The 12,428-nt window shown below is 40.2% G+C and overlaps 1 protein-coding gene across 14 annotated transcripts in view; it reads left to right on the top strand.

The window, feature by feature from the left end:
• Nucleotides 1-8,465: 8,465 nt before the first annotated feature.
• The window catches only part of LOC111228358 (protein-methionine sulfoxide oxidase mical3a-like), a 66,019-nt gene continuing 62,056 nt past the window's right edge, over nt 8,466-12,428 (top strand). For all 14 annotated transcript variants that reach the window (XM_022754166.1, XM_022754172.1, XM_022754170.1 and 11 more), the window contains exon 1: nt 8,466-8,551. The gene's annotated coding sequence lies outside the window, so the exon portion shown is untranslated. The remainder of the gene's footprint in view (nt 8,552-12,428) is intronic.

A 12,428-nucleotide genomic window follows, 5' to 3' on the forward strand; every position in this document is an offset into this window, starting at 1 on the left:
AAAGCCAAAAAGAATTGTTGATAAGAGCTAAATATGTTAAATACATGTGGCTTCTGCCAGTCCTTTGTAGGGTACAAGACAGGAGTTGCTTTTGTTGTAATGGGCAGCCCTCCCTGCAGCAACAGTAATCATTGAGAACAGTGGACAATGTGTCTGTGTGTTTTTCTGCATACAGAATGTACTGAGGTATTGGTTGTGCATGAAAGTCGCAGGTGTCGCAGGTATGTGTGTGCATGTGTGTGTCCGCAGAGGAGCATTTGGTTTCTGTCCTTGGGCTGTGTTTGTGCACAGACTCTGGGTGAACGCTGCAGAGCATGACCATCAAGGCTGCTTTGTATCACATACACGACTCGACTGAAACCATTAGCTCAGCCTATTCTGGAATTACTGAGTCAACATTTGCCCGTATGAGTAGCAGGTAAAATGCAAAGCAGGGGCTGAAAAGCCAAAAACTTAATGTTATAACAGTCTGGATCTGTTTTCATTATAAGTCGAGGTCAAGTTGGAGTCAAGCACATTTCAGCTTTGATGCAGAATGAGAAAACAGCACTTCAGTTTAGTTATTTATGTTGCCTTATGTGATAATCTCAAGTTTTTGATCACAGATCAAAATCGTCCTGCAGACCTCTCAGTGTGGATCTCTGTGCTGCATATGTGTAGTGATTTAAAATTGAGCTTTGAGGTCATTGTGTAAACTGCAGCTGAGCTCTGCATTGTCTCCGGCTGTAATGAAAAAGCTTTGCTCAGGATTGTGTTTATTGACTACGGATTACAGTTAGCGTCTGCTGTAGTAGTCCGATCAGACTAGTAAGTACAGTACAGCAGCGTCATAGTCACTGGTGTGCATGGAAAAGAGGGCAGAAGAGAGAGAGAGAAAAAAAAAACAGAGACAGAGAGGGCACCTTGGCAATGCAGAGCCGAGTACTATTAAAATTCTGGTCTGGTCATGGGCACACTCTGCTTGGAGTCAGTATTTGGAATGATAATGGGACAGCTTAACCACACTCTCTTTGGCAAATGTGGAAGGTAACACTGATGACACTTAACAGATTGCTGTCATTACAAGGAGTACCCGCATGTAAGGAGCCGCAGCTAGTCAAAGCTCTCTTGCGAGACTCTTTTGTGCAGGTACTCCTTGTATTGCGGTTTTATTGATGTTTTGTATTCAGCACTAATGTTTTGTGAAATGAGCACACAACTACTGTAATGGGGTACACTTGGTCAACAGGGCATTGAAGCAGGAGAGGACGAGATATACTGACTTTTATTCTCTAGCATGGGTCAAGCTCCAAAAACACTGCATACATTTCCCATAATGCAACTCTATAACATCTTATCATTAGGTCAAAGAGTGACTATTACATAGTTAGACCCATGGCGTGTCTAAAACAAACCCATTATCATAACTAATGAAGTTTTGTAATGATGTTAACATGCAGCTTATGCTTCATGAGGCCTGGAAAGTTTTTCTTCACAGCACTGAGATTTTTTCCCCAGCCATCATGAAGTTTTTTGAGCTGTCGATAAATGTAGGAATGCTATAGGAAATTAACTGAACTGTTAAGTAAACATTTGTTAGAGTTTAACTTTGTGGTATATTGTAATTCAAATTATTAAACCATCTAATGCAGCATATTTAGATGTGATTACCAAATTTCCATGCTCTGTTGTGTCTGGCTTGTTTTTGGTTTTTAATCATTATTAACTTCAGGTTTGATGGTTGATCTTCTTAAATTAAGATTAAGTTAAATTAAGGTTACTGTTTGTAGAATTAGTATGGGTAAAATATGAATTTAGCATACTTTACCAGCTATTAGAGTGGGTGGAACAGTATGTGGTTAATATTTGATATGAGCTTATAATGAGCAGGGCTAACACCTTCACTCCTAACTGTTGTTTCCTGTGCATGTGTGAGAAGACATCATAGGATCTTCAGTTTTAGGCCCTATAGAACCCGATAATGTGTTCATCATCTATGTTGTTTATTTGTGTGCATATTTGGGATTCAATATAAACATGGAACTGGACATAAGAGCTGGTCTCAGAACAGACAATGGAAGCCCAGAACTTTTCTGTGAAGTCTCAATATGTGTTGCAATGAAGTATATTGTATAGTATTTTCCCAGCAAGCTGTGTTATCCTCCCAAATAAAAATGTGACATGCTTGGCTATATCTTAAGTAACAGGGCTCTGGATTCTCATATTGACCAGGACAGGAAGAAAATCTTGTTGCCACGGTAACTGATCATGTTTAATGCCTTGTTTGTGCCAGCCCAAGGGTAAGTGCAGTGATCTGCAGCATCCTGCCAGTCAGGGATTAGTTAGTTAAGGTGAATCCTTAGAGGTCCACAGTCATGAAAATTGGCTTAAATTTTCAATTTCAATCACACACATACACACACACAAAGCAAACTCAGTGTATAATTGCTGACAGGCATCTTTGTGTGCCTTAAGTTGATTTTGCATTGATTTATTAAAATACAAAATCGAGTGCTCCTTGGTATATTACACACGGACTGGTATCAAGCTGCTGTTTTGCACTTTATGTGCTGCCCATTAGAGCTACACAGACAGGGCATCAGAAATCCTACTGAGACCACTAAAGGACTGCCCTGCCTTTACTCTTCACTATGAGACAGAAATACAGATTAGATTAGCGAATTAGTATCTGAATTACTGTCTTCTCGATGAGCTATATGGAAAGACCCATTCTACTGATGAGCACAGTGTATTGATTGACTGTCTATTTTCTCTACATGGAGCTCTATATCTTTTAGGAAAGTGTCCTGTAGCAAAAAAAAAACATCCTGATGAAATGAATAGAATATACATTCTTAATGGGTCGGTTTTCCTAAACAAGTGTATTTTTTCTTTTGCATCTACTGGCCCACGCGTGCAGATAATTTTTAGGTGCAGCCAGGTGAATAGGATTTCACTTGTGACAATACTGACAAAAAGTCCTAAAGGTCCCTAATTAACCAGAGTATCAAGGATGTTGCTTTTGCCATGCTAGCTAGCAAGGTAGCTCAAAGGATGGCAAAGTCAGTCTTTCTCCAGATTTGTTACATCACTTTGGTCCAGACTGAAATATGTCAAAAACAAACAGATGGATTGGGTTGCACTGACTTTTCCTTTTGCACCATCTGCAGATAAACATTTGTGGTTATTAATTGAAATGTCTCTACAATTATTGGTTGGATTGTCATGAATTTTGGTACAGGTATTTGTGTTTATTCTCCCCCTTGTAATGACCTTTAACTTTCCATCTGACTTTTTATCTAGCAGCATCATCAGGTCAACATTTCAGTTTCTCTATTACTTTTGATTATCAGCAATACCTGCAAAAATTATGACATTCCCATCACCTTCCTCTGCACTTTGTTAGCAAATGTAAGATGCTAACATGCAAAATTAATGGTAACTAATGGTAAAGGCCTGCTAAACATCGACATTTGCAATATCAATGTTAGCATGCTGATGTTAGCCATTAGTACAGTCTTTGCAGAGGTGCTAGCATGAAGATTTTTAGTCTTGTTGAAATGTATTTTTTCAGTGCTGTGAATACAGAAAAGAAAATTATATTCACCACTACTGTATTCATGAGGATGACTCACAGACATCCCAATGTCCGATCTGTTTTATTCTATTGTATTTTAGCATTTGGTAACTATTTTCTTTGCGTTGTGTATAGGAAACAGTGAATAGTATAGGGGTGTTTTGCTTGTCGCCACCTTCACTGATCCCCATGGGAATCACTCATGGCCGATCCAATTTAGACATCTACAGCAGTTTACCTTTAACCCCTTGTCATTACACTCACAGCCATACTTAGCTCAGGAGCATCTATATTGCCAAGGATCAAGAAGGGGTCAGGGACAAGGGGACACAGCCGTGACTTTTGATCCTTTTAACTTCTAGGAAAGGTTGGATTTATAGTCTGCCATGCTAGCAGTTCACGGACACAGTAAACAGCCAGCAGTGTGAGAAATGGGTACAGTGTGGCCGCACCCTGACCACTGCTGCTGTTTCAGTCCTCACACGGCCCTGGTCTGAGGTCTCCTAAAGACATACAGTTAAATTTAGACTGGCTCCGATTGACCACAGACACAGCCAGATCTCCTGAAATCTGACCTCACTGTCTGCCCTCTAGCACTCCTCTGCCTCCATTGGACGATGTGTTTTCACTCAGTAACATTTGTTCACTGTCCTTGATTCCTCTGTTGGACCCCCTACCACCACCACACACACACAACTCCCTCTCTCTTCACTTTTCTCTCAACCCATCATATTCAGGGGCAGCTGACTGGAGCTGACTGGAGCTGATTTACGTCGTGTTTGCACAGGGTTAGTGCTCATCGTTCTGGAGGAAATTAAATCTTCAAGTTCCAGCACTGGCTGGATTCATGTTACCTAAAATACTGATGTGATTCTGGGAGGATCTTTTTCAATATCATTTGTTTGGACTGAGAGGGTTCATATTGTGTTCATCTGTGGGTTTAAACAATCACTGTCTGTATGAAAGCTGTGCACATCCAGCCGGCCTCAGATCCGTCTTTGTTGTATGTCACATGATCAGTTTACTGGGATTTGGGATATCATATTTATACATTTCTGAGCATTTGTTAGGATAATAGTGCTACTGTATGTACGTGTGTGTGCCCTTATGCACTTGTTACAATGAAAGTACAAAGCAGTCACACTGCATCATCTTCTAGTCATGTGATACCTGTCTCTTACTCTAGTGGCTAAGCATCATGAACACAGTGTAACTACTAAATTCTGTTATTGGCAAGTTTAGCTGATCACTTAGATTGATAGATTACTGACATCAGATGGGGCTTTCTTAAGTCGCATATTCAAAAAGATCTAAACAGACTAGCATGTTTTACTATGTGGTATTTACTTTTTTTTCTTAAAGGTTTTCATTAAATTATGAATATTGGTCCTATGCCTCCACCTTATGATTATTTCAGATTTTTAGATATGCTAGCTCCATGGCTCCAAGTGTTAGTTTGTGGGTCGATCCAGCCCTTTGGGCCAGGTTAAAAATATCTATTGGGTGGATTAACATGAAATTTTGTACAGACATTTATAGTCCCAAGATGATGAATTGTAACAAGTTTGGTGAGCCCCTGACTTTTCTTCTAGCGCCACCATCAGGTCAGCCTTGGCTGCACTTTGTGTTTAGTGCTAATTAGCAAATGTTAGCTTGCTAACACCCTGAACTAAGATGGTGGGCCAGATAAAGATTATGTGCCTACTAACTGTCAGCATGTTAGTATTGCCACTGTGAGCATGTTAGCATGCTGGCATTTGTACCTTCTTATACTTATGTTATTTATCTTTTATTCTTTTCTAAGCTTTTTACAGTGAGATGTTTTAATTTCTTTAAAAACTCTTTACTTAGTTATGTGGATGGCAATGTGTATGATTCAGCTTATCAACTAACCTAATTTTTGTGGCCTCCAGATTGCAGAATTTACTTAACATCTACAGCATATGTACAATGAACTGCAGCCTGAAACATTGTGAATAAATATCACAGCAATAAGTGATCACTTTTGCTCATATTGTTCTGGCACTGGAATCAAAGTTTCCAGGTAGTGTTATCATTTGATCACAGCTTAAGCATGACATTTTATCAGTGTGCTTTGTCAAAGTTTTGCTAGAATTGTGTTTTTTTTTTTTTTAGTTCCATCTGGAAATTAAGTGAGATGAACTTCATTTGTTTCTACATATTAATATTTTTTTCTAAAAATATGTGATTTTGTCTGAACTGAGCTTATTGGTGAGTTTGCTTGATTCATGACAAAAAGAAAAAAAACTTTACTCTAACAGCATTATGTTATTTTACTGACCGATTTCTGTTTTTATGTGCTTTAGAAGAATTAGGACTCAGCACCCTGTGAGATCAATTTTAGGAGGAGTACTTACCGGTGCCATTGCTCTACAATAGTCCTCATCCCCCCTGCTCCTCCTCCGCTTCTCCCAGTGCTCACTGGTCCATTAGAGGTTCTTGACGGCAGGTGGTGAACATGATGTTATCATCTATTACTATCACTGCTTTCCTCATCTCCTCCACCTACAGTATTCATGGTAACAGACGAAGAGACAGGGCTGAGATATACAGCTTGACAGACTTGATGGAGGTGTGAAGAAGCCAATTATATAGCCTCAATATAGGATATTCACAGACATGACTTTCTCTTTGTGTAAGTAACTGACATGTTGTCCTGTCCTGTTAGAGAGCTAAACCTGCTTTGTTGGTCTGTTATAACTGAGACCTACATGCACCGTCTCTGCATGCATTGTAATAATAATTTTTCTTACAAATCTTTGTCTGTTTTTCATCTAAATTAGCTAAAGATCAAGCCTGTGCTCAGCAGGGTTTCTTATGATATAGGGGAAGGTAGGAAGCACTGGCTAAGCAACTTGCGGCCTCAGAAAGTCTGACATTATTGAGTTCTATTACAGAACATTTTTTTATTAGAGTAAATAACACCTTTATGTGTGCAGTATCTGTTGTCTGTGGAGGAGACACAGATGGCTTTGGAGACAGTGGTACATGTTTTATTAATAAATTCACTGCCCAGTTATAGCATTAGAAAAAAAAATGGCTGCATAATGCATAGCCCTGGTTGCCTTTGGAACAAGATGTTTCAGCTACATTTCTGATTGATTTAGACAGCAAAACAGCCACTTGTTTTAGATTAATAAAAAAAAAAGAAAGATACTTTGCATAGAGTAGAAGAAGCTTTTTTGGTGTGGTTTTCATTGTAATCCCACATATTTTGTTTTATTTCACCCGAATACTTGTTATAATGCTTACGAAATTTATTTTGACACAGAGCATCAGTAGGTGTGTAATTTTCAGCTCATGTCTGTATAATTGCTATGTGTTTTGAATGTAATGACACACCCAAAACAGGTGTCTGGATGTTTGTTCATGTCCACTGGAGCAAAGTGTCCAAATGTCAGCATCTATTTTGGTCCATTAGGAAATGACAGGTATACACAAAAAAAATATCTCTCTACATTTGAACTGTAAAACAAAATGTTCTATAAAAAAAAAAAAAAAGGCAAAGTAAACTAGCAAGTAAAGAGTTTGTCTCCTCAGGCCTCAGGATTAGTGAAACATTTTTGAGTTGCTCAGCGCATGACATTAGCTCAGAAAAACCAACATCATATTCTCCCAGAACAAGAACATTTCTCATCTGTGGCAGAACTGGATCGATCCCAGACTGTTATACAAAAGTCTGGACAACAAGCCTGGACCATGATTACTCATGTCATTATTGGGAATGAGCGTGAAATTGACAGAGACCTACTTTCCTTCAAAAGGAGTGTAAAACACCCAAGCTCTCTCTCCGAAAGCTTTTATTGCCTCGATGAACACAAAAACCTTTTTCTTCTGTCACTCAGCAGCTACAGTAAATTCTGCTTTCATTGCTGCTGTTCTTGTGCCAACTTTTTCTCTCAGCTTTCAAGTCTGTCAAATGCTTGTAAATTGTGTGACAGCAGGACACTTATCATTATGCAATTATGGCACTTAGGCTGTTCCGAACATGCCCGTGGTGCTCTGTTAGTTTTGGTATTTTTATCACTAAGCTACACATAAAGGTAAATGAGCAGCATTGATGTTATCTCTTAATTCAGGACATACATGTAGGTCATTTACTTGTTATCAGCATGAGCAGGAACAGCAGTCTGCCCCTATATTGTATTTGTGAGGGCCCCAAAGCTCAGTAGTTTTACTGTTTGAATGTTGCTCCTGTATGCACTCTGACTATCACTTTGTTTAAGAGTGAATAGTAGCAGTAATGCTTCGGTCTGGTCCTGGTTGTTGCTATAAATAGCCTCCTGCAGTCCCTGTAGGAGAGGCTGAAGTGTGGTAGGCCAGCAGGTCAAGCTGCCACATATGGGTGCTCTGGTATGTCTTGTAACACTTGTATTATTTCTGAATCCTGGCCCCTGGCAGGTTAAGGGTGTTGGAACACATTTTAGTGGCAGCAGCAGCATCACAGATTAGAGCAAATAGTGGGGGGACAGCTGAGCAAGAGCCAAGCCCGACATCGCAGATCAGAAGTCTTATAAGTCTGTGAGCATATCACTAAGTCAGTCAGTCAAGGCGAATCATCCTTGACTGTCTCATAACACGACCATAGCTCAGCCCCACCTTAAAAAGACGCCCATTGTGTCTGTCTGTGTGTGTGCTTGCAGGCGGCCTGACTGAGGATCCCTCCCATTTGGGAACCGGTGGATGCGTGACATCACCACCCTGTACCCATCCCTCCCTCCTTACTTCATTGCGACTATCCAATCACGGCCCAGGGAGCTCCGGTCACGTGAAAATCCCCCTAGTCTCGGTTACCATGACAACGAGCACTGGTCCAGGCAGCATCTTGCTGTGGTGAGAAAGAGGAGGGGAAGAAGGCGGGAGGAGAGGCAGAAAGAGAAGGGGAAAGGGAGGGAGGAAAATAGAAAGAGAACAAATCCCAGCCAGAGGAATACCTTTTGGATCATCAGCTTCTGCCTGTCTGCCCTCAGTACAGTAAGTACTTTACCTTTATTATCCTCCTTCATCAGCTTCATCACATGCGAATGAATGGGAATTTGATGCAGTCCATTGTCATCTGTGTTTGATAATGTGATATGGCAGATGCGTTTGAAGATTTCTGTGATGACATCATGTGTAATTCCTTTGTTATGTTGAGTATGTGTGCAGCCTGCCTCACCTTAGGTAGACAACCCCTTGTGTACACGCTTCATTTAGCTTCCACGGATCCTCAATGAATGGTTGATGACAAACCTCAGTGGTGAACAGAGGTGCGGTGGGAACCAAGGTGCTCGGTACAATTAGAGGCGGTTTCATAATGTGGCAAAAACTCTCTCTGATGTATTGTGATCCGGCAGCAAGCCATTCTGCTCCTGACTCATAATCCTAGCCCTTTTTTTTCTTCATTGCTTCTCCTCCAGGTCTGTCTTCCTTTTTCTTTCTTTTTCACACAAGCGTGCCCGGTTGACATCCTGTGTCCCCCTGTGGTTTGTTTAATTAGCAAATCTGTGCAAATCCAAGTAGGGCAGCTTGTTCTGATTGGAGACCTCATATGTGGAATGTCCTTGTGGTGGTGGAAGCAGTGTGCTTTCCTGGCTGCAAAGCCTCTCACATTCAAAATGTTGCTGTTTTAAATTAGCGTAGGTTTGAAGCTCATATTGCTATTGCAGTAACATGTGAGAGCTGTGATGCAACGTCACTGTTTTCAATTACATAAGACAGAGCTACAATTTTATTATGCACATAACTTTAATTGCAGATTTTTATTTTATTTTTTTCCACGCTGTAACTACTTTTCTCAATAATAATTTTAAGAAACCCTTGTTTATAGTTCCAAGAAATGATGGAGTTCCAATGAACTTACACAGGTGCCAACCCGGAGCATGAAAAAGTGTGATACAGACCCCAATTCACCATGTGCTACAGGAAGTGAGAACTTTCATGTTTTTTATACCACCCTAAAAGAAAGCATTACATAGCCCTCATAATTGGCAACCCTGGAGGTACACTAATGACTAATGATGAATGGCATTGTGGCAGTATTTTATGCTTTACTGTGCTTAATTCATTACATATCCCCTTTATCTCTCATCTGTAATTCCATTAAATATTGCTCTATTGTTTCTTCCTTTCTCTTACACAACTATGTGCAGAACATATGTTTTACACTGAAGACTTTTTAAATCACTTCTCACTTCTGTTTAATGGAAACACAAAAATATAATAGTAACAATAATGCTTCCACGTGGCTGCATTCAAGTTGAAGTTTACACATCTTTGTGAAGGATTATACAGTGAGTGCCTTGTGTCTCTCTGTGCGTGCTCTCAAAAACCAGCCACACAGGCCTATCTGTCCAGTGACAGGAGGTGACAGGAAGGTGTCCGCCTTGCTGGAGGCTCGAGAGTGAGAGAGAGACCAGGTAATCTGCAGAGCGCTGATAGTGGCAGGGTTCCTTCTTCCAGTACAGCAGTGCAAGCATAGTGTTGTACTCACTATAAATATAGATAAAAGCCTATTCCTAATCAAAGTGCATGAACATTATCTTAAGTAGTCATATTTTGAGATTGCACTGTTTCTGTTAGCCTGTGATCCAGTTGTTAGCAGTGGTTCATAGTTGAGTGGGTTTAACTAAGGGCCTGCATGTCGTTGACCTTTCTTTTGAATCATCCAAGACACTCAGGATAATCATTACAGCTTTTAATAGGTTCGTTGGATTTGCAGCCCGGGATTGCTGGATCATTGACATATACAGTATGTTTTTGTAGTATGAGGAGAAGTCTTGGATTGTATTGTGATTGAGACGGAACAAAGCAGCATATCAGTGATGCATATTTCTGTCTGTGGGAAGCAGCCACTAGACTCACTATACTGTTCCACTGTATCCATGTGATGTCTTGCTGTTTGAAAGTGATTGTTTGAAACTTATAATTTTCCCAAGTTGTAATCTTAAGTGGTTTTCCACTAAGGCAAGCTTCAGCTCCTCTAAAACCACTGCACAGTCCATGTCTATACTTTGTTAGAAAAAACAAACAAATGGGCTTTGGAATTTAGTAGGAGTTATATTGTTCATGATTCCATATGGGGAAAAGACACATGCAGACAGACACAACAGACTCATTGAGACTGAGAAATTACATGTACTACTTTATGTCACACAACTAATTAGTAAAATTCGTCCTTCTTTCAGTGTTACTAACATTTCTTGTGCAGAGGCCATGTGAAACTGGGGGCCACAAACAAACAGCTCATTGAATTACTATTATAATATGTAAGCCTCCTTTAGGGCCATCTGTTGTTGACATGTACCGCTTTAAACGTCTCATTTCAAGTAAAATCAGTATGCACAGTATGTGTACAGTCACACACAAGGTATATCGGAAATCTTCTACAGTAAAAGAGAATTTAAAAAATATCTCTGCTTTTCGGCTTTCATGTAAAATCCCGCCCGCCTTTCCCTGTTGTGTAAACCAGTCTAATGTTTCTGACACCATGTGAAGGCAGCAGTACTGCTGCGTCACGTTGGAAAAGACCAATCGGATTAAACTGAGTTAAAACGCGCAGGCTCACTCCAAGTAGTAGTGGGGGTATCACACCTAACATGTTAAAGGAGGTCAGGTAAATGCTAACATTACACAATTTCGTCCGAATTAACAGTATAAAGTATTACTTTCCTGCATAAGTCACAGTGAAATGAATGAGTTAGCATCGTTTCTTTACCGTGTTGTTATTTATAGACGTGCTCTGTCCCCCCTCCTTGTCGTTCTGGTGGTTTGGACCGATCTCTCTCTGTCAGTTTCAAGTTGCGCCTTCTCCTCCACTGTGTGGCTCCCTGTTCTGGCCTGAACAAGCATTGCCCATTAAATAATAGACCAGTACTGTGGATTTTACCGGGAAATCTGCGTTTACAAACGGACATGGATTCATTTCGGCGACATATGAGTGGATTATAAACACATCAGATTTAAAGGTGAGAAGAGATGTTCCTCTCGATCGCTTGGCAAACACGGTGCATTTTTAACGTTACCCTGAGATCCGCGGACTTCACCTCTGCACGTTTGGGAATGTCACGGTCTGGTGGTTTTAATAGAGCTACTAACGGTTTAACTACACGGCCCTGTGATAAATCAGACAGTTTCATTTGCATAGTACATGGATATTTCTGTAATGTTGCAACCCCCCGTTTTTGAAGCAGTTTAGATCTCAGCCTGTTACAAGATCGGATGGGATAGTCTGTGGAATGTGGTGCATAGTGGCATATACACTCCTGATCAATTATACTGAGATATCCTAATCTTGATCATAACCCTGTAGTCCAAAAGCGTGTTTCCTACTAAAAACAATACCTGAATTGGTATTATTGAAGTGGAAAGGGACATAGTAATTCAGATATGCATCATTCAGACAGCGTGTCACCTTAGTTTTTGAACTTCCCTGGACGTTTGACATCCTTTTTTTGTTGCAGTAACAGAGGTACAACTTAGTTGGGTGAAGGGATTAGTTAATTACCTGTACCTGATTCGGCTCTCAGGGGAGAATATCTGTTGTTATTGTCAGTGTTTTATCTGTATATGAAACATTCCTGCAACCCTATGACAATATTTTACAAATATTTGTTGAATAGTAGTATACAGCATCAGAAGTAGTTCCTATGTTGTGTTAGAATCTAATAAAGTACAACAGGTGTATGCTGGTCAGTTTTCCTGTTGAAGCCAAGTGGTGACAGTTTCTATGTTCCACTTAGGAGTCTTTTCTCTCTGATTTCTTTATTGAGGAGTTTTTAATTTAGCTACTTGTTTTCACAGTCTTGTCCAGAAACTGAGTTATGCAAATGCTTGACGCAAGGAAGTAGGTAATCTGTGATGATGTTGCTGC

This window comes from Seriola dumerili, unplaced genomic scaffold (assembly GCF_002260705.1).
Source record: "Seriola dumerili isolate Sdu_G_001 unplaced genomic scaffold, Sdu_1.0 BDQW01000219.1, whole genome shotgun sequence".
NCBI classification, from domain to species: domain Eukaryota; kingdom Metazoa; phylum Chordata; class Actinopteri; order Carangiformes; family Carangidae; genus Seriola; species Seriola dumerili.